The sequence below is a fragment of the Rhinopithecus bieti genome, unplaced genomic scaffold (assembly GCF_001698545.2).
Source record: "Rhinopithecus bieti isolate Rb0 unplaced genomic scaffold, ASM169854v2 scaffold_35001, whole genome shotgun sequence".
Taxonomy (NCBI): domain Eukaryota; kingdom Metazoa; phylum Chordata; class Mammalia; order Primates; family Cercopithecidae; genus Rhinopithecus; species Rhinopithecus bieti.
The window spans coordinates 335,318-357,859 of NW_016815023.1; the positions used below are offsets into that span (position 1 = coordinate 335,318).

The 22,542-nt window shown below is 34.9% G+C and overlaps 1 long non-coding RNA gene across 1 annotated transcript; it reads right to left on the reverse strand.

Moving 5' to 3' along the window:
- Positions 1-611: 611 nt before the first annotated feature.
- Positions 612-22,237, reverse strand: LOC108515789 (uncharacterized). Its single transcript, XR_001881623.1, has 3 exons — positions 22,177-22,237; positions 1,711-1,841; positions 612-714 (listed from the first exon to the last, which is right to left on the reverse strand). It is a non-coding gene; the product is annotated as an uncharacterized LOC108515789 (long non-coding RNA).
- Positions 22,238-22,542: the final 305 nt, after the last annotated feature.

Genomic DNA, 22,542 nt, shown 5'->3' on the forward strand with positions numbered 1-22,542 from the left:
ATCTTTCTCATTAAAGATTTTTCCCCAAGATGTTTGGTAATCTATTTACTTGCTTATAATTAAGATGGAATGGAGAGCTCAAAAGCAGATAAAAGCTCTGAGCATCCAAGTGGGGACTAGCAAACTTGAACTCTACTGCAGAAAGATATGGCCAGTTTTCAGGAAAACCAGGATGTCAGTATCATCAGTATCTTTGTTTTCTTCTCTTATGGGAAGGCAAATTTTCCAGAGACAGATCTTCTAGTCTCCTGCTATAGAATAGAAGTCTGGTTTCCCATGTTCTAGAAGTCAAGCGGAAGTAAGGGACAAAAATATCAGTATTTATATGTAAGTGATCTATTCATTCTCTTTATGATACTGTTTGTTTGCCCTCAACAGTCCGGTCCAGGCACAGTTTCACCTTCACCTAGCACCCAAATCTCCAGAGCACTGACAGAGTAATTGAAGGGTGATCAAATGATATGCAAGAGATTATCCAGGAATCTTTTTTAACATCCTTAAATCTTCTTTAACAGCAAATTACTTCACTCTCGGTTCCATAACTGCTAGTTCCTGAGGTTTTTGAAAATTTTACAGTTCAATTTTGGTTCTTTCACAGTTTTTTCTATTTCTAGGTTAGTGTTTGCTAAGTGGGTAGTCCTTGCCCATCTGCTTTCTAACACCCAAAATGCTGTTGCAGTGGTTTTTCTCTTCTGTCTTTGTGGGTCTATGTCTCTGAAAAAAAATATGATAGCTTTAGTGAAGTTTGGATGGATCAATTATTAGTTGTTCATATTAATCTGTCATCTTTATACAATATTATTGTATAAAGGATTTTAAAATTATTATATATAAATGAATAAAAATAAAGTAATTGACTACCCAGAAAGGTAGGATCTCTGTCTCTTGAACAAATTAATACAAAATGTAAGCTAAAATCTACAAACAATGTGAGATCGTTAGCTGATTTTTTCATTCCCCCAGAGGAAAACAGGGATCTGAAATACTAGAGGCAAAGATACAAGTCTATTGGTAATCAGCACCACTTCCAATAAATCTACCATAATTCTACAGGTAAGAATGTTGGCTAGGCGTGGGGGCTCACGCCTGTAATCCCAGCATGTTGGGAGGCTGAGGTGGGCTCATCACCTGAGGTCAGGAGTTCGAGACCAGCCTGACTAATATGATGAAACCCTGTCTCTACTAAAAATATAAAAATTATCCAGGCATAGTGGTGGGCACCTATAATCCCAGCTACTTGGGAGGCTGAGACAGGAGAATTGCTTGAACCCAGGAAGCAGAGGTTACGGTGAGCTGCAATTGCACCATTGCACTCCAACCTGGGCAACAAGAGCAAAACTCCGTCTCAAAAAAAAAAAAAAAAAAAAAAAAAAAAAAAAAAAAAAAAAAAACCCAAAAAAAAAAAAAAAAAAATATAAAAAAAAAAAAAAAGTACAGGAACAAAGAAAAAAGAATGACTATTACAGAGAAAATCAAAATGTATCATTTTTATTAAAATGAGACAACAATCATAAGTGACTACTGACATCATAAAAAAGAAACAACCAGATATCACGTACCTTCTGATGTAGGTGGACTATGTCATAGTTTGGGCAAAATATTGAATGTAAATCGAATCAAGATCTAAATATGACTATCAATCTACAGGAAGTAGAGGGATTATATCAGATTAACTGACATGTTGGGGTAGAATCGGAAAATAAAACTTACATTGGGAAATGACAGCAGTGCACTCTAAGAACTTTCTGCAGTAATGGGATTGGTCTTTTTCTTCATTCTTCAGTAGAGTAGCCACTAGCCACATGGGGCTATGAAACACTTGGAATATGCAAATGTGCCAGCTGTAACATTGTAAATCGTACATAATTCAATTTTGTATTCTTTTTACTATTAATTGATTGAAATTTAATAGCTAACTATGGCTAGGAGCAACTACATTGGACCATATCAAACATTTACTCAATACCTAAATAGCAAACAAATAAAGAGATATAGAAGGGGATTCTATAGAAATGACTTAAAATGTATCCATCAATTGCAAAGTATAAATATTTGAATTCAAATTTAAAGAAATTATACAAAATTGTTACAAGATATTCAGGGGAATATGAGTACTCATATTTGATGATACTAAGGAATTACTGTTACTTTACATATGATAAAAATGTTATGGTTTTGTTTCAAATAGTTTCTATATGAAATATCTATGTAAACTATTCCCACAAGAAATTATTTGATGACTTTGATTTGGTTCAGCATAATCCAGAATTGGGTGGACAGATGAAACAAGGAACAGATGAAACAAGATTGGCCATAAATTTGTTGTTGAAGTTGGTTATGTGGAAATACATCATATTTCTTTACTCTTAAATATTCTTGAAATTTTCTAATACTTAATGTTTATAATACTATGTCCCAATTGCAGTCATTCTGACTCTAATGTACAACTAGGGTTGAGATAACTGGGGAAGAGCAAACAATGTAGAGTCAATATTTTAAGTGTAGTTTTAAGTTGGGAATAGAAATAGTTAAGAGACATTGCATAAATTGATAGATGAGTCTTCTTTACCCTTCAGGAAATTCTACTACAAAATTATTTCAAACTCATTTGAGGTTTTAGGATGATGATAATTTTAAATAATCAATTTTTCAACTTCAGAATTTTGGTACATGCATAAAGGGAGGCAAATGTAAGTTGTAGAAGCAATCAATAAAAATAGATACATCCTTTTAAGGTATCCTTACCATGCCCCATGTGAAGCTAACAAGGCTCTACCTCCAGAGAGATGAAAACCTCGGCACGTACTCACTGTAAGTCTTCAGAAATGAAATCAAATATGAGCAAAGACCATAAATAAAGATATTTATTAATCATTAAAGTCATTTGAGAAACCAGGAGGTTTTCAGTATGTTTTAGTTAAATAATCAGGATCAGCTAATGCAGACAGAATTAATAAAATTATTTTTTCTCTTTCCCATTGATTCAATCATTTATTTTCCTCTGAATGTGGAACATTTTTTTCTACTTGGAAGTTTAACAAGAAGCCATTCTTAAAAATAATTCTTCAACAAAGTCTCGGGGGCCATAAGTATTTGCATCTGTATCATTGCAGGCTTTGCAATGACTGCAAAAGATCCACTTTTCTGATCAATCTCTTTTAATTGTCATATCAATTAAAACCATTTTATTTATTCAAAAGTTGCAATGATTACATTCATAACGTAGTGTTCCTACTGGCATAAAGAGGAGGAATTTATTATGCACTGTGCCTGCCAATTTAAATATATTTTCTTACTTAAATCTCTTCTCAACTTCATTATTATTATTTCTATGGGATGGATCACAAAGTCAAGAGATCGAGATTATCCTGGCCAACATGGTGAAACCCCATCTCTACTAAAAATACAAAAATTAGCTGAGCATGGTGGTGGGCACCTGCAGTCCCAGCTACTCGGGAGGCTGAGGTAGAATCACTTGAACCCGGGAGGCGGAGGTTGCAGTAAGCCGAGATCACGCCACTGCACTCCAGCCTGGCAACAGAGTGAGACTCTGTCTCAAAAGAAAAGAAACAAAAAACAACAACAACAAAAATAAGTAGGTTCAGAGGGGTTAACTCAGTTGCTCAAGTTTATACAGTGAGGGAACAGACTTTAAAACTAGTTTGACTTTAATTCAAAATTATTTTCATGATACCATATTATCTTCTACTCTGCTTTTATCTAGCTTTTACATGTACACAAGAAAGGGAGAGGAACGGAAGGAAAAGGAGAGAAGTTGAGAGAGAGAGAGAGAAATTGCCAGTCACACATTCTGTTGGGAAGATGGTTTAAAGTGTTATCTAAAATAGAATGTCAATTAGAATGAAAAATTCAGGAAATATGAATGTATTTGTTTCCTGAGGCAGCCATAACAAATTACTACAATCTTGGTAACTTAAAATAACAAAAAATGTATTACCTCACAGAAGCTCTGGCAGCAGCCGGCTCCATACCCCTCTGCACCCACCCCTCCGGCCTCTGTCCGCATGCTTGGCTTTGCCCTTGGAGTCATTTTGTCTCTAGAAGGGTAGCATATATTCTCAATCAATGATCCCTATCAGCTCACTTCCTACCTATAGAATCTCAAAAGCCGAACACCCATTCTTCATTTCATTCTGTCTCTGTCCTCTTTTGTCCAAGCTGGCAGCGTTTCTGCTAAAACAGTAGTCTCAGACATCTTGTCTGTCTCCCATGTAAGCCATGGGTGTACATACTATGAGACAAGAGCATTCTCCACACATTCTTCCTAGAAAATTCCAGCCCTATTATTGGCTTTTGTTGAGAGGGTTGATTGGATCCAGGAGTCATACACACAATTCCTTCAGCAAAAGTTATCCAGACACGTACTCCAAGCTTTCTCCAGAGAATGCTTTCCTAACAGTAAACAGCCTAGTTTAGCATACTTTAAAATCTGCACAAGTTAGAAACCCATCCAAAGAATCCAGTGCCAATTCTACTTTGATTAACAGTTCTTTCCTGAGTTTATCTCTTTCTTCTCACATTTTGCTATATATGCAATAAGGAGAAACCAAGGCACATAATTAACACTAAAAAAGTTGTCAGAATCAAAATGGAGTCATTTATGCAAATCCCTAACAAAAATAGAGCTGGGAGGCCATAAAGGAAAGGCTCTCATGCACATATGCCTGTGATAAAATATTACAAGGATTCTCTGAAAAACACAGTTTTTTACAATGGCCACTACAACCTTACACGAAGAATACTTCTGCGAGGACATCTGCCCAGCAACTGTCTGTTCAGCCTTTGAACTGATGCATGTTCAGCCTTTAATCCCCATAACCAAGAACAAATATTTCAAATTAACTTATGTAACTCTATTTATTCTGTCTTTAAAAACCCTTGCCTTGCTTTGCCTCTGTGGGTACACCTGTGGCCCTTTATGGTTCTCTATGGCAATTATCTTCCCAGATTTAATCTCTTATCTATTCTTGAGTAAATTCATTTTTTAAGAGCCACTCTTTCTGTTGTTATTTTAGGTTGACAACACCTTATTTGCAAATTTGCTCAATTAAATACCCACTCCACTGCTTACAAGTTCTGTTTACCACCCAACAGTAGAAAACAATTCAACCAAGTTGTCTTCCTATTTATAACAAGAGACTTTTTTTCTCCAGTCTTCAATATTATGCTATTCATGTCCTTATGAGATCTCACCAGAAACACCTTTAATGTCTATATTTCTACCAAGAATCTCTTCAAGAAAATCTAGGCTTTTTTCTTTAATGCACCACAAAATTCTCCCAGCCCCTAACTATTATCTAATTCCAGAGCCACTTCCCAGTATAACAATTTGTATTAGTTTCCTAGGAATGCCATAAGAAAACTATTAATAACGCAAACTTAGTGGACTGGAACAACAGAAAATTACATAGAGAAAAAATATATATAAAAAATATTTTATGTATATATAAAACATTACTACAGAATCTATATTCTGACACATATACATGTATACACACACACACCACACACACACATATACGGCTCTGGCTCTTCTGGCTTCTGTTGGTTGTCAGCAATCTTTGACATGCCTTAGCTAATAAGGGCATTATTACAATCTTTACCTCTGCCTTTACATCACCTTTTTCTTTCTTTTTCTTTTTTGTCTCTAAGACTGTCCCCAACTTATGATAGTTCAACTTATTATTTTACTTTATGATCACGTGAAAGTGATACATGTTCAATAGAAACCATACTTTGAGTATTAAAGTTTGATTCAAATTTTTTATAACTTTTTAATAAAATAGGTTTGTGTTAGATGATTTTGTCCAAGTGTGGTCTAAGGTAAGGTAAGGTAAGATAAGGTGTTATCAGCACATTTAAGGTTGTCTAGGCCAAGCCATGATGTCCCATAGGTTAGGTGTATTAAATGCAATTTTTGACTTACGATTTTTCAAAGGTTTGATGGGGACGTAACCCAATCATAAGTTTAGGAGTAACTGTGTGATACACCTATGATTCACTTTTGTAAAGACACCAGTGATTGGGTTTTGGGTTCACCCAGGTAATCCAAGATGATCTTAAGACCATTAAGTTAATTGCACCTGCAAAGACCTTTTGTCCAAAAAAGGTTACATTCAGAGTTACCAAGAGTTACAATTTGAACATATATTTTTGGGAGCTATCATTCAACCTACTAGAGTAAGACTATATGTACATGTAAGTGCATGTGTGCATGTGTATATATATATACATATGAATACATATGTATTATTGCAGAAAAGTATGTAGGTACATAGATCTGATTAAAATTTTGAAAGATTGAAAAGTGTGGAACCAAATTTGTTTCATTAATGATGCTAAAATTAAGCTTATATGTAATATTACATATTCAAATCATACTTTCACAGCTGATGAAAACATTGCATTCAATCAAACAAATTTCATAGAAATAAACAAATATTCACCCAGAATTGTTGGGGAAATACAGATACAGACATGAAATACAGATATACAGAATACAGAATGAATTATAAATCTACATTTTTGTTTATTTATGGTTGAGGGTGAATACACAAGCTAGCATACATTTTTTAAGTCCATCTTGTTTTCGGTTGTCTGGGTATCTAATATTTCACACTTGGCCTCATTCTACCATGTAGTTGAAGACTTCTAGACAGCTACTCTGTAATACGGCTGCTCTTCTGCAGATAGGATTTACCCATAGTGTTGAATCTGCAAGAATTATACTCCATGTGTCTATATCAGGGTTTTTAATGCTCTCAGGACAAGTTATCAATTGTTTAAAACCCAGATCACCATTGAATCCACTTCTTTGCTAGGAATAACTATATTATAATAGCAGTATCATTTTGTATAATGTTTTGAAAGAAAATAATTATTGCTCCATATAGGAAACTTCCATTACTGAAAACAATATGGAATATACTTTATTTTCTTAGCTGCTGGTATAAAATTTCTCATTGTGCAGACCTATCTTTTTTGAGATAATAGAATATCCCTGATGAAGCCTAAGTTCCACAGTGCCTGACTGTATTTGGACTGCTGTTTTGGTTAGAAAGAGTGTAGAGGAACTTCTCATTCACACCTGAGGAAGGAACATATTTGTTCCTAAGAGGTAGTAGAGAAATAAAACATTGGAGGTAAAGCATCAAAGACAGAAATAAAGAACACTATCAAGAAAGCAAAAAGACAATCCACAGAATGGGGGAAAGTACTTGCAAACCATGTACCTCATAAGGGTCTAGTGTCTAGAATATATAAAGAGCACTTACAGCTCAACAACAAAAAGACAACTCAGTTTAAAAAGGGCCAAGGACTTGTAGAAATGTTTCTCTAAGTATAGAAATGGCCAATAAACTTAACATTATTCACTGTTTGAGAAATGCAAATCAAAAGCAAATTGAAATCTCACATCATGGATGATATCTACTAGGATAATTTTAATTAAAAATGAACAAACAAAAAGTGGAAAATAAGTGTGTTATCAAGAATGTGGAGAAATTGGAGCCCTTGTACATTGCTGATGTGAATATAAAATTGTGCAATTGTCCTTGATAAGTTAAATATAGAATTACTATATGATCTAGAAGTTCAGCTCCTGAGTATATATCCAAAAGATTTGAAATCAGGAGTACAAACAAAACTTGTTCACAAATATTCATAGCAGCACTATTCATAATTGCCAAAAGATGGAAAAAAACAAATATTTATTGCTGAATGCATAAAATGTAGTACATACATACAATGGAATATGGTTCAGCAATAAACAGAAATAAAGTACTGATACATGCTACAGCACAGATGGACTTTGAAAATAAGCAAAGTGAAAGAAGCATGATATAGAAGGTTAAATATTGTATGATGCCATTATGAAATCATGAGTAGGCAATTTCATAGAGACATAAAACAGATTATACTTGGTATTGGGTTCCTTTTTGTGGTGATGAAAATATTCCAGAATTAGATAGTAGTAATGACTGCACAGCACTGTGAATGTACTAAATGCCACTCGTGGCAAATTTTATGATGTGTATTTTATCACCATAAAAATGAAAAAAATAAACATGAAAATACTTGAGAAAAAGGAAGAACAGAAAGAAACCTAGGAAATTGTTAGGTGAGCCATGCAATACCTTCTTCTTTCCACCATGACCGTATACTTTGGTCTTTTCTAAAAACTAATTAAATAAGTGAATGGATTCCTTTGGGAAATTGGTGTCAAAACTGAGTTAACATTATGCCCCCATCATCAGCCTGTGTAGGTGGGGGCAGCAAATGTGTGATATACAGATTTAATTTAAAAATTATTGAACATCTCTTTATCGCTATTCTAAAACTTGGGAGCTGTACAGCAATGTAGCAAGATTACTGTCAGAACCTATCCCCATAAAAATAATGCTCAATGTTCTCCCTCGTCCTTCCCCCTGTGACGCTGTGGAGGAAACCTTAAATATTAAATTTGAACTCAATTGAACATGGACATAAACAATGATCACCAAGTCCCAGAACAGTTTGTGTGAGCCCCTTGAGGCGTTCATCCAGTGCTGTTTTGGAGAAATCTCTATTTCAATCTATTCCTATACGCTAGTTATTGGAAAACAATAGACAATCGCAAAAACAAGTTGACCTTTTTGTGTTCCTTGAGCCCAGTCATGAAGGGCCCTCGCGACTGGGCCTCATGCCATGCAACATTTTACAAAATAAGTTAGGGTCCCAGACTGTGGCGAACCTTCATGAGACCTCTCCTCATCTGTGCATGGATGGGTGGCCAACTCTGGAGCCCAGGCTGTTGCTTCCCAGTCTGGTGGTGAATCTTCCAGAGTCTGGTGAGTGTAAATATATACCTTTTCCCTTCTCCTTTTCCCATTGCAATTTCATTATCATTTGCTTTTTATATCATTTGCTTATTAAATCAATTTGCTTATTATATTACTTTGCTTATTATATCATTTGCTTAATGTATCCCATTGCCATTTATGTAGGATAAAGCTTGTTTACCCTTAAAGGTATTGTGTGTGTGCCTTTTCTTCTCCCCTCGCATGTTTCCTGCACAGAACAGACATATACAGGTATAGCCCTATCAAAAACTCAGGGACTTTCCCTGACCGGTTTCAGGTATTTCATGACATCAAAAAACTCACCATCTTGTCAACCCTACCAAACTTTATAAACTATGTGTTGGTTTGGTAGTGTTGCCACATTAGTGCTCTTCTCCTGTTTTTGGTTACCAGATTTGTTCCCTGTGTCTAAATTACTGTCTTCCAATTTTTCTAGGAAGCACCTCTCACCATCTTTTGTTAAAACTACTTACCCTTTCCTCTGAAACGAAGCACAGACAGCCCTGAATCTGAAACCCAGGTCTTTGGCCAAAAACTTGTTTCCTACTGCCAAATATTCCTAATACCTCCTGCCTCATTGAATTGCTAACTACTGTCTGCTTTTAATTTCTCTGCTACCTGGCTCCCCTCTTCTGTCTGCCAGGACACTGTTATTTCATGCTGGTCCACCCTCAAAACCTGTGATTGTTGGGGCCATGATTTATTACTATGATTATTTTAATAGTAACAGACATATTGATGACTAACATTTATTTTGTAGTATGTACAAGGAAGCATAGTAAACACTTTAAATATCTGATTTCCTTTTCCCATCAGACAGGCAACTAAGGCTTATTACATAGATTATAGAAATTTCCCAGGGTCACCCAGCTTGTAAATTAATGAGCTAGAACTTGAACTTGGGTTGTTCTGGCCCCAAAGATGGTGATTTTCAATTACTATAACATAGTTAGGTCTAGGGCTCATCACTGCACTACAGCCACTGTTACATTAAAGCAGTGTTCCTACAAAAGCCCAGCTGGTGGGAAGGCGTGAGTCTTATTTGGATGATGGGCTCCAGACCATGGCTGACTGGGGATAGATGTCTGAATTTTGACTTAACTAAACTGTCACAAAGACCCCAAAGGGGTTTCAAGGAGTGTGCATTATGAAGCATGGTGTGGACTATTGGAACATGATGTGAAAGAATTGTTGACACTCATAAAAAGTTCCATTGAGTACATTGTTTTTGATACAGGTGAAAATGGAAGATAACTATTTACTTGACATCCCTCTTAAGGTGTTTGTCCTACGTCTCAAGCAAGTTCTCAAAATACATAGAATTGGGATACCTACAGAGTGCCTTTGTTATAAAGGCATTTGAGATATAAGATCCATATATATTGACAATTCTTATTGGCAAGTATATTTTGAAACTATGAAGAGCTTTGCCAAACAGTATACACAAACAATTGTGCTATTTTATTTTTTTCTAATGCATGTTATCTATTTCAACTTGTTGTAAATGTTTCTAACATTTGGGAATTTTTTTTTTAAACTTCGTCTTTCATTCCATCCTATTACACTCAGGTAATCTGCCAAGTTCCTAGAGTACTGAAAATTCAAATAAAGCTACTCATAGCCTCAAAATAAAATACATTTCTCTCAAGAATTATTTGATTATAGAAGGATTTTCCTATAGGTGTCTCTGTAGAATAATTCATTATTTGGTAATACCGCAAAGGCTGCACAGATCTGGAAGAAAGTATTAGATGAATTGTGGTCACATTTGATTAGATTTGGACCTGAGGGAATAATTCCATACATCAAGGTAACAGGAGAATGAGCTCATCTGCGGTGCTTTGTCCCTGATGAATTTCACTCTCTACTAAACATGAATAGTTAATTTTTAAGGAGGATACAAGAAGCACATGCATACCACATTTAGAGGTGAAACTATTTAATCTCATACTTTGCTATAAAATGTATTTTAGGTCTAATCACTAGAAACCAGAAAATAGCTTTTGCTGTTACAGTGAGTCAGTAATTTATGTGACTCTGACAAGTTAAAATTGCCTAGCTTGCACATCTAAAGGGAAATTTAAAAATTAGTAACAGGAAATGATATATTCTTGTCAGGGAAAAATAAATAATATAACTCTAACTTACATGTGAAGTATTTATGATGATCTTGGGATTTTTTCTTGTTTATATATTTTTTTTTCTTATTTGGATTTTCAAAGGAATTTATTAGCTGTTTTGCTATTTTTCTATGCTTAAAATTTTCCAAGGATATTCATTTAAGATTCTATCTTTTACTGTAGTAGGAACAGCAAGCAATGAGTTTAAGGAAGAGACTCTGGAAAGAAATATTTATTTTATGTTAAGCATTTTGTTAAACTATAGATTAATTTTATCTCATTACACACTTACTTTTCAGGGTAGATGTAACAGGATTTCAAAGTAGAAATCCTCTTGTCTCAAATTTAACTGACACTCTGATGTCAAAGAGCAGACAATAGGTCTGAACCAAGTGGTTTGACCACACCTATGCAGAACTGGCAAAGAAGGTGCCTGTTGTTCTGATTTGCATGTCTCACCTCAACATCCACATCAATAATATTTAAGTGGTTAGAGAGGGAAAGAGAGTGAAAGTATTTGAATTTCTTTGGATAGTGGTGGTATTCATGTGAGATGAGTGATAAATATTTATTCCACATTTTAAGCCATCAAAAGGGTATTTTAAGACTCGGGGAACTTGACTTTGTACCTTATGAGATATTGAGACAGATGCCAGACTGTTATCTATGAAGGTCCAAATATATGAGTTTGTGGTTATGGTTATCAGTTGCTACAAGAGCATGGAGAGTTAAGTTGGGAAGTAGCTGCCCTTCCGCTTGTCAAATGTTAGTGTTTGGGGGGAACTAGTTGTGTATATTTTGATGGGAGCTAGCAAGAACTTAGTTTGGATGACACCAAACAGGGCTGTGTAACAGACGATGGGACCCCAATACAGAGGATCTTCTTCCAAATGCTCACTTATTCACTCATTCATTCAACAAATATTTATTGAACATCTTCTACATGCCAGGCATCATTCCAGGTACAGGAGATGTAGTAATGAATAACGGGTAATTTTTGCCTTCTAAAATCTTATATTCTATTGAAAAGGACAGAAAATAAGGAAATATGTAAAACTGTGAAAAGTACTTTGGCCAAAAATAAACCATTGAGTAGGGGAAGAAAGGTCTAGTAGAAGGTGGTTAACAAGGGCCTGAATTCAGGAGGAATCTGAAGTGACCAGCCACCTCAGAAAAGATGCGTTGGCTGCATCACAGGGAGTCTACCTGGACATTTACAGGGAGTTGGGGGTGAACTCAGAGAAACCAAAAATATCCAAGGTGAGAGTCAACTTTCAACCATCTGCCAAGCCTAGAAAAGACAAATATCATTTCACAATGGGACATTTCCTCATATCTCTCCTCTCGCCTTACCCATCCAAATACTGGAGAAGCCAGGGGTGAACTAATGGGTGGTGATATGGTTTGGCTGTGTCCCCACCCAAATCTCACCTGGAACTGCACTAACCCCAACATGTCAAGGGCACGGCCAGGTGGAGATAATTGAATCATGGGGGCAGTTTCCCCCATACTGTTCTCACGGTAGTGAATAAGTCTCATGAGAGCTGATGGTTTTACAAATGGGAGTTCCCCTGCACAAACTCTCTTGGCTGTCACCATGTAAGATATGCCTTTGCTTCTTGTTTGCCTCCCACCAGGATTGTGAGGCCTCCCCAGCCATGTAAAACTGTGAGTCCATTAAACCTCTTTCCTTTATAAATTACCCAGTCTCAAGTATGTCTTCATTAGCAGTATGAGAACAGGATAATACAGGTGGAAAGGTGGGAGACTGGGGGATCAGAAGGAGAGGAGGATTAGCAGGAAAAGGGGGAATAGGGAAGTAGACCACACTGGCCTTTCCCACTTCTGTTTCAACCCTGCAGAACACTCAAGGTGTGGGAGGGGAATGTTGGAACCTCAAATGAAAGTTGGAATTTTGATTGTTCAATTGCACTCACATTGTAATGAAATGAGAGTGAGCTTGCTTCTGACTAGAACATACGGAGGACATTTTTTAAAATCTAAGAGCAACTGGAAAAGTCATGGGACTTCTGTGAGAGTCCATGTTAGAAGTAACTAACAACTAATGCACCAAGGTCGTTTGAAAGGAAGTGGGAGGAAAATAAAATTGCTTAATGATCAATTCCTATTAAGTTCTACTCTCTCAACTTAACTGTGGCAGTCAGCGTTACTAGAGGAGTAATGAAGCTTAGAGAGTGAATTAACCTATTCAAGTCCATACAACTAAGAAATGATGGAGCCCGAAGGCAAACATAGGAAAATCGAAGCTCTAATTGACTTGTGTGGAAGAAGTACTCTGGCCCCAATGCCTTGAAGCAGAAGAGCATTCAAGAATAAGACTTTCTTTATGAAGGATTCTTTTCCCTTCAAGTCCTTTAAGGGCCATACAGATTGAGGTTCAACACACGTTCTGTATTGAAAAGGGAAACATTTCTTCACTGAATGTATAGTCTTGCATGTGGTAGCATCATTCCCCCACTTCCCTAGATAGGATTGGCCGATAGTGTCTTCCACTGCTTCTTTGTCCCATATGCCCAACCTAATCCTCACTCATTAGAAATGCAGGGTGTAAGTCTGAACTGGCATTAACATTGACATAGATTTACAATGCACTTTCATCCAACTGGTTATTTGATCTCACAATAATCCTAAGAAGAATAAGTATTGTTATGATTACTTTGTCATAATAATAAAAAATAAAACTGAAGTTAAAAGAGGATAAAAACTGAATCTAAAGAGTGAATTGCCCAGGGTCATAATACTACTAACTATTAGAAACAGACCTTGAGCATTACTCTTCTAGTTCACAGTTAAATGTTCTTAAGGGAAACTTAAGAAGATTAAAGAGAGCACTGTTACTGTAATAGATAAAATACTGTGTCTGAACCAGATATGCTAAATATTTTCAGTTTTGCTACTTTTAAATTTAATATTTGCTATACTTTAGTCTTTTTTAGCTATACAAATTCCCTCTGGCACTCTACTGAGAACAGTTGTTTGTTTGAAGGTTTTATTTCAATTTTTTTTCTGTCCTCGTGCTTCCCTAATTTCTAAGTCAGAAAAAAGCTAAACGTTTCTCTCATTAACTTGTATAGCCTACTCCCAGTGTTTCATGTGTAGTAAGAAAATTCACTTGTGTACTATTGCTTCCTAAAGAAAAACTGCTAAGGCTTTACTAAAGGTGATTCTAACAGGTGATAATATTCTAACAGGTGATAAATATTGAAAATTCTAACAGGGGATAAATATTGAAAGAACTTAGCCAGTGGATCCAAAAGATGAATTGCAAACAAACAAGTTGAAATTTTTGTTTTTATTAATGTACACACATTTGAGATGTGTTAATAGATGTAATATGCATTAATTAAATCTTCACCAAGTTATAATCAATAAAAGGAACTTTAAGATTGTAATATTGAAATATCATAAGAATCTTTACCTATAAATGTGCAATCATTTATTAAATAACTTTTTCATTTAACATATACTTAATGTCTCCACCTATTGACCTACTATTGTTTCTGTTTTGGAGTTGCTACTATATAGTATGCAAAAAACTGAAAATCTATCTTTTTATAGAATTGAAAATAGAAATAGACTACTGAAATGACCAAGTTACAATGATTACACAGTGTATATATACTCCCTTATGCATAAAAAATATTACAGTGCATATGTCCTTCAAGGGCAAATGTATTATTAGGCCATTCATCAGTTGACTAGAACTTAGGGTGTTTGATAATGACAGTGCTTACTTTTTGAAAAAAAAAATAAGTTGCATATTACTAAAGTTGAGGTTAATATTTTACAAGGAACTTCACAATTTTTTCACTATGAATTATCATCAGTGTTATAAACATAAAAGAACTCTCTCCAATGAAATGCTCAGATTAAATGAGGACTAGATGACATGCTTTTCCATTACTTATCTTTATATTCTATTTGTAGCTATATATACAGATATCCTTGAAATTAGAAATACAGCCAAAGTGTTTTCTTCCTAATAAAATCTCATTTTAAATGAATATTAATATGACCAACATTTTATTTTAAACTTTTATTACAGATATTTTAAACATCTGCCAATTCAGAGAGAATAGTATAAAGGGCATTCATATTTCCATTAAACAGATTCAACAAATGGCCAATATTGTTTTATCTATTCCTCCCACTTTGTAATTATTTTGAGACAAACACAAAACATATTAAAACTTATTCTCAGCAAACTATCACACAGGACAGAAAACCAAACACCACATGTTCTTCACCATAGGTGGGGAGTGAACAATGAGAACTTTGGGATACAGGAAGGGGAAACATCACACACTGGGCCTGTTGTGGGTGGGGGTTGGGGGAAGGGGTAAGCATTAGGGGGATATATCCTAATATAAAAGACGAGTTAAATGGGTACAGCACACCAGCACGGCGCATGTATACATATGTAACAAACCTGCACATTGTGCACATGTACCCTAGAACTTAAAGTATAATAAAAAAGAAAAAAAAAGTATTCTCTACTTTGTTATATCTTTAAGAGATACTCTTTTAAAGAACATAACCACAATAGCCCTATAATCCTAAATAATAGTAATTGCTATATACCATCGAATATTTAGTTTATATTCAAATGTCTACACTTTGGTTCCATTTATTTTACTTAATATGTCTACATATTGTTTCTTCTGTAGCTTTCTTCTCTCACTTTCATTATTCTATTTATTTATTGAAGAACCCGGACTATTTTTCTTAAAACATTTTCTAAAGATTAGATTTTGCTAATTGCATTCCTGTTTGTCTCTGTACTTCCCACAAAATGACAGAGTAACCGATTAGGATTTTGTCAAAAATGAATATAGCTGACTTTTATTTCTTTTTTTGCAGCATATCTGAAGGCATCTAACAAGTGATTGCTTTTCTTTTTGAGACTGATCAATAGGTTCAGGTGTTGCCACCTCCACTCATTCATTAAAAAGTTTCCTGGCAGGGGTGGTGGTTCATGCCTGTAATGCCAGCAATTTGGGAGGCCAAGATGGGTGAATCACCTGAGGACAGGATTTTGAGACCAGCTGGCTAACATGGTGAAACTCCGTTTCTACTAAAACAATACAAAAATTAGCTGGGCATGGTGGCACGCCCCTGTAGTCCCAGCTACTTGGGAGGCTGAGGCAGAGGTTGCAATGAGCAGAGATCGTGCCATTGCACTGCAGCCTGGGTGACAGAGTGAGACTCCATCTCCAAAAAAAAAAAGTTTCCCATCTGCTTTTCACTCACTAGTGTCAGCAGACATTGATATTACAAAGATTCAGTAATTACAGAGATCCAAAAATCTCTATTGTAAAGTGGTAGAATTCCAATTCAATTGTTCCTTGTACATTTATCAGCTGCGTGTTTTTCTATAGAGGCAAACACTTATTCATCTACTATTTGGTTAACTTGAGGTGCAGATTTTATAATAAATGGAAGATAAATGCTTGTTTGTTCATTTTATTTACTGAGTTTTAGAATTATGAAGTGTCTCCATAGATGATCCACATTTGCACAATGAAAAATGAGTTCTTTTAGTTGATTTTAATATACACAATATGTTGCATCACATTATTCTTATTATTCTTTTGTTGCTCATGAAATAGAAGGACCTTACAATTTGGTTTTAGAGTTTTTTTATACACACGTTAGTAGTCTTGAATACCTATCTCGCTTTCTTTTACAATAAGAAACCCTAGGATCTTTTAGCCTATTTTTTCCTAGACCTGGAATCAGAGATTTCTCCAAGAAACCTGGCTTGTTGTAGTGGGAAATGGAATTTAAAGGCTACAATCCATACTTTATTGAGTTAATCGTTGACTAATGTGTTTTTAAATCAGAATGCCAGATCTCCATTGGTCAGGAAAATATTTTAAGGCTCATATAGGTTTTCTGTACTTGAATTTTATATGTCTCTTATAAATATAATATATATTTTCATTGTTGTTGATTTGTTTATTGTCTCTCAGTCTGATAATATCTTAATATCCTCAGTGGAAATTACAGTCCTACTAGTTGTCTTCTACCATATTTGGATTTTATCATTTTATTGCTTTACATTTGTTTTACTTTCTTACTTTCTACAGTTGTCTGTATGATGATATAGATACATTTTGCATTCTGTTTCTATTTATAATTGCTTTTCATGAATGATGTTTAACATGTATATTTGAAGTCCAAAGTTGGTCAACATCTCTACCCTTCTACTGAACAATAAAAGGACATTAAAAAAAAAAAACAGTTCTCTCTCATTATCTATGCTATTTTCCCCCAAGCATTCCAGAATTTTAGTTCTTTTTGTATTTCTATAACAACACAATTTGAATATTACTATTATAATTCATGCATGTATATTTAGATTTACCGATGTTTACTAAATTTTGTGGACCATGCCCTCTTCCATCTCAGATCATTCTTTAAATTTTTGTTTTTTTACTTTCCTTGAATGGATTATTTAGACATTTTTTTGTTAGGTAATGACTAGGTCCCTAATCATTTTTAAAGTGGAAGACAAAATTTTACCTCCAACTTCTTGCTTGTGGTCATTTTCTCTATGACTGTGGGCAGGATCTATTAGACAGCCAAATAGAAACCTCTGAAGCTTGAGAGACTACTTGCCCAGTGGGAAATAAGGTCATTTTTCCCTACCCTTTTCCCAGTCTCCTGTTATAACCACCACCAGCCTAACCTCCAACTATGCTCTCAGGTTCTTTTTTTAGTAAAAAGTAGAAGTTTAATCGAGATGGCCATATTATCCAATTCTATGTTACTGAAGACTTAATAAGGTATATCAAAGTATATATGCATGGCATTTAAGAAGTCAGTTTAGAGATATTTCCCAGCAAAACATCATTTGAAGACAAAAAAGGACTTATAACATAAATTGGAATATATATATTCTATTTAAAAGTAGATATTTGATTAAAGCTAATGTGAGGCTTATTTTTGTCTTTGAACTCAGCAAACTGGTTTATTTCATTCTATTAATGTTTACTTTGACCTCTGGCTAAATAGACTTTGTGTCTTTTTTTTTTTTAAGTGCTTTCCTCCTAATATGGCTATTCACTGGTTTTATATTTATATCTTATTTTTCCTTGGAGAGTAATGGTTAGTAGTCATAAAATATCTTAAGTCCAGTTTAGTCCGGAGGCATCCCAGAATCTTTCTAACATAAACTCATACCTCCTTTTTAACATCTCTGCTATCCTCTGATCACATCTCCCCACACAAAATATTTTTCTCCCTAAACAGACACTTACACACACAGCTACCATGTATAACATTCTAGAATAACCATACTCTTCTCTAGTTATGACAGTTGGAATATATCACATAAATGAATTTCTTCAGTAATGTTAAAATGTATTTATTCCCAGAACTTTCCAATATATTAATTTCTAATGGTAGGAATTTAAAAAATAGAAGTACATATACAAAGGTAAATATACAAAAACTGTAAATTCCTAAGAATATGTTGGATCAATGTAGCAATAAGGATGTATAAACTAATAATTAGAAAATAGCATGTATTCTGTTCTAAGACCCAACTGAGTGAAAAAATAGTTAGATGCGAAAATACCAACTTTAATGGCTATTTATCTGCACCTGATGTATAAGCATTATTATATTTACATTCACTCAACAAACATATTGGCTCCTAAGTGTTATATTCTCTGTGCTACAATCACTTGCAAATCATAAGGTACCTTACAGTTAGCAAAATATTTTGATATGGTTTGGCTCTGTGTCCCCACACAAATCTCACCTTAAATTGTAGTTCCCACAATCCCCATGTGTCATGGAAGGGACCTGGTGGGAGGTAATTGAATTGGGAGGGCAGTTACCCTCATGCTGTTCTCACAATAGTGAGTGAGTTCTCATGAGATCTGATGGTTTTACAAGGGGCTTTTCCCTCTTTTGCTTGGCGCTTCTTTCTGCCATCATGTGAACAAGGATGTGTTTGCTTCCCCATCCACAACAATTGTAAGTTTCCTGAGGCCTCAGCAACCATGTGGAACTGTGAGTCAATTAAACTTCTCTCCTTTGTAAATTGCCCAGTCTCAGGCAGTTCTTCATAGCAGCATGAGAATGGACTAATACATACTTCATACAAAAATAAACTATTTTAGAAGAAAAATTATCCATGTGAAAGACAATATGATATAAATTACTAGTGAATTAATACAGTAAGGGATACAATAGCATTATAATTTCTAAGGGTGAAGGTCTATGACAATAGCCGTGGTTTTCCACAGTACCAAGGCTTGGGGCATGTGCACAAGTTAAAGATGATGTGTTTCTCCACGTGGCAGTTGGCCTTTCTGCTAAGAAAAATTCCCCTTATGAAATTAACTATTAAACATTGGTGTCATTGACACTGTAACTCGGTATATTAAAATATCCCAAATGATTAACAAGATTAAAAACTCCAGAGATAATATCTACTGAAATGACATTAACAAAATATGTGTTGTCCACATGCAAAGTGCATTTAAATTTTTTCAGTTCTATAGATTGACTCTTATAACTCAAATATTAAAACCTTCTATAATTCAAAGAGATTTTAATATAGTACAAATACATCGAATACAATAGTATAAAAATATGCTTTTTTATAATCACTGTGAAAGACTTGGTAATGCAGTGGCAAGAGAAGGTGCATACACTGATTTTATAATCAAATGACTATTTTCCTAAGACAATTGAGATTTTGAAATAATTATAAACTGTCAGCAATGGCAGAAACCCTAATTTCTTCTATGAAAAATTAAATTCAAATTCAATATATTATAAAACACTTCTCTTGGTATGTTCTTCATCATTCATTAAAATACAGAGAACTATCACTATGATTTTAAAGTGTCTGATAAATCAGAACCATTAATCTAAATAAATAATTTATCATTAATTACAAAGGTAAAATTTGACAACTCACAGAAATGCTATTATACTCTAGGTGGCATCTTAAATAAGGGACCATATCTTTGATAGTGTTGAAAATCAAATCTAAAAATGCAGTGGGATGGGATAAGAATGCTACACAAAGATAAAAAATAAACTGCTGGATATTGTGGTAGTATAGTATTTACTACTTATGCTTTCCTGAAATTTCTTGGTTTATAACTAATGACAAGGAGAAGAGAACATAGATTCATATTCATTATTGGGAAAGAAACAAGTATCCCTATTATATGGAAACATGACTATATGGCTCCAAAAAATTGGTTATTTGGCCAATTTAGTTAACAACTAAATATTTCAATGAAAAAGGAATCATTATTTGTGAGAATATGGTATTAAATAGGCGAAGAAATGTAGTTGGGTGACGATTATGGTCTTTGTATTTGTACTTGGATGGCTGTAGCACTAGGTCACTGGAGCTTCAGTGCCTGGTCTTTCTTCTTTAGCTCTTTTTGCCATACTGTAGCTTGGTACCAAGGGTTTCCTTTTTTTCTTTTGATCCTGGCAGACTTTTAGAATATTTTGAGTTATGTTTTATTTGAGTTATACATTTTGTTTATCCGCTTGTAGCAGGAAAGAGATCTCTATTAGTATATTCTTCTATGGTGAAGAAACAGTAGATCTTAACTCACTTTGTCAGTGAGTTAAGTTAATTGTCAGCTTGTCTTAGCCTAGGTTCTGCCAAGAAAATAAAGGCGATCTATTTGAGGAAGTGATTCCAAGAAAAAGGAAGTGATCACAAGAAAAGGGAAGAGATCACAAGAAAGGTGAAGAGTGAAACGAGGAGAGAAGAAAGTCCAAGGGTGAGTAACCAAGTCACCCAGCCTTATGGGCAGTTAGGACCTGACCCTGCTAGGAATCTTGTGAAGAGCCCTGTGAAGAGCTAGTTCCCCCTCAAAATTATCCACCCAAAAGGAGAAAGAGGAGAGACTTTGGATATCCACCTGTTTCTATACCATATTTGGCAAGGGTGGCTTCATGGGGTGTTCATTCCCTTGCACTTCTAGGCTTATGCCTGGGTCAGATTGAGCAGCTCCTTGCAGGCAAACCACACAGTGGTAGCAGGGAAGCCCTGAGTAGAAAGCAAGGATATCTGATGCAGCTGTGGTGATGTAGTGGCAAGTCGCATCTGCTTGCAACAGCTGGTCTCAAGAATTGTGGTAACAAAGGGAGGCTAAGAGGATGGGAGGCATGGTGCAAGAGAGGTTTATGTATTACTTCTCGAAGGAAAAATATCTTACTGCAGTTTAATTTTCTTTGAAATGAGTGAAATCCTTTTTTTGTTAAACTACATTTTGTTAAAGAACAGAAAATCACAAAACAGTGAATGCAGACATATTATCCTCCAACTTCTCTTACCTGATCAACTTTTCAAAGCAAAAACATAGATATTTCCTTCACCAGTGAGACCCTTTGAATGCTTTTACTTCTCTGGAGCTCTTCCCTAACCATTATCTGCTCCAACGATTTTGCTTATCCAGTTATGCTTTTAATTGTAGACTGTATATTTTTTAAAACTATGCCTTTTCTCCAAGAATCCTAATTAAATACTATATTGACACTGTCAAATAATCTACCCTTATCCTTTATTATCAGTTTATATTTAACTGTGTAGAAAATTATATATGTGATGCATGTGAATGTGTGTGTATGTGTGTGTTTTAGACTTCCTGTTAGCCATTTAATTGGCTACTTGAGGAAAAGATTAGCAGGTAAGTAAACTATTGCTTAAAAAATTCATGAATATAAAAATGCCCAGGTAAATTTTGAGGATCTGCAATTAAATTGGAGAAGACAGAGCTGCTCTGCTAGGTCTTACAAATTATATGGAATGAAGTCCATAGTGTTGATCACTCATGGATTTATCAAAACGAATTCAATTTAATTCTCAAATATCATTGCTGCAATGTTAAATTTACAACTAATGTATGAAGTAAGAACATCATGCATGCATCATGTCTAAGAGCTATTTATTCCTGAGTTAAATAACAAATACAAATGGATGTTATCATTTTCAAAAGAAAAGCCATTAGTCTTTGCTAAACACCATTGTATGTACTTTTGCAAACAGCATTCTTTATAGTAAAAGCTAAAATTATGTTACTCTCTTTGAATCATTTAGTACAAAAAAATTAAGCCAAGCAAAGTCTTTATTACATAGACATTTAAATCTCACAGAGATATGAAAAGTAATTTAATGAATTACTCACTTTCATTGTAGTGTGTTCTGATCACCTCCTATTCACTCCATTGTTAATGAGGGAATCCCCTGCAATAAACAGTACAAGATGGCCAAATGGATGACACCTATCATTGGCTCAATGAAACTGACAACAGTTTATTAGTCATATATACTCACAAACTAGGACATCCCATGCCATGCAAGGCTACATGGGGTTTTTACTTGGTAATAAAGTGAACAGGGATATTGGAGACAGGCTTTATAGTAATAGGAGGGTGAGGTGTCTGCCTTCTGGTTCCTGCAGAAGAATGTGATTGGTTTGTTACAGTAATTCCCCAGAATGGCAGTTAGGTTGAGAGCCAGGTGGAGTGCAACTGATCTGGCATAATAGAGG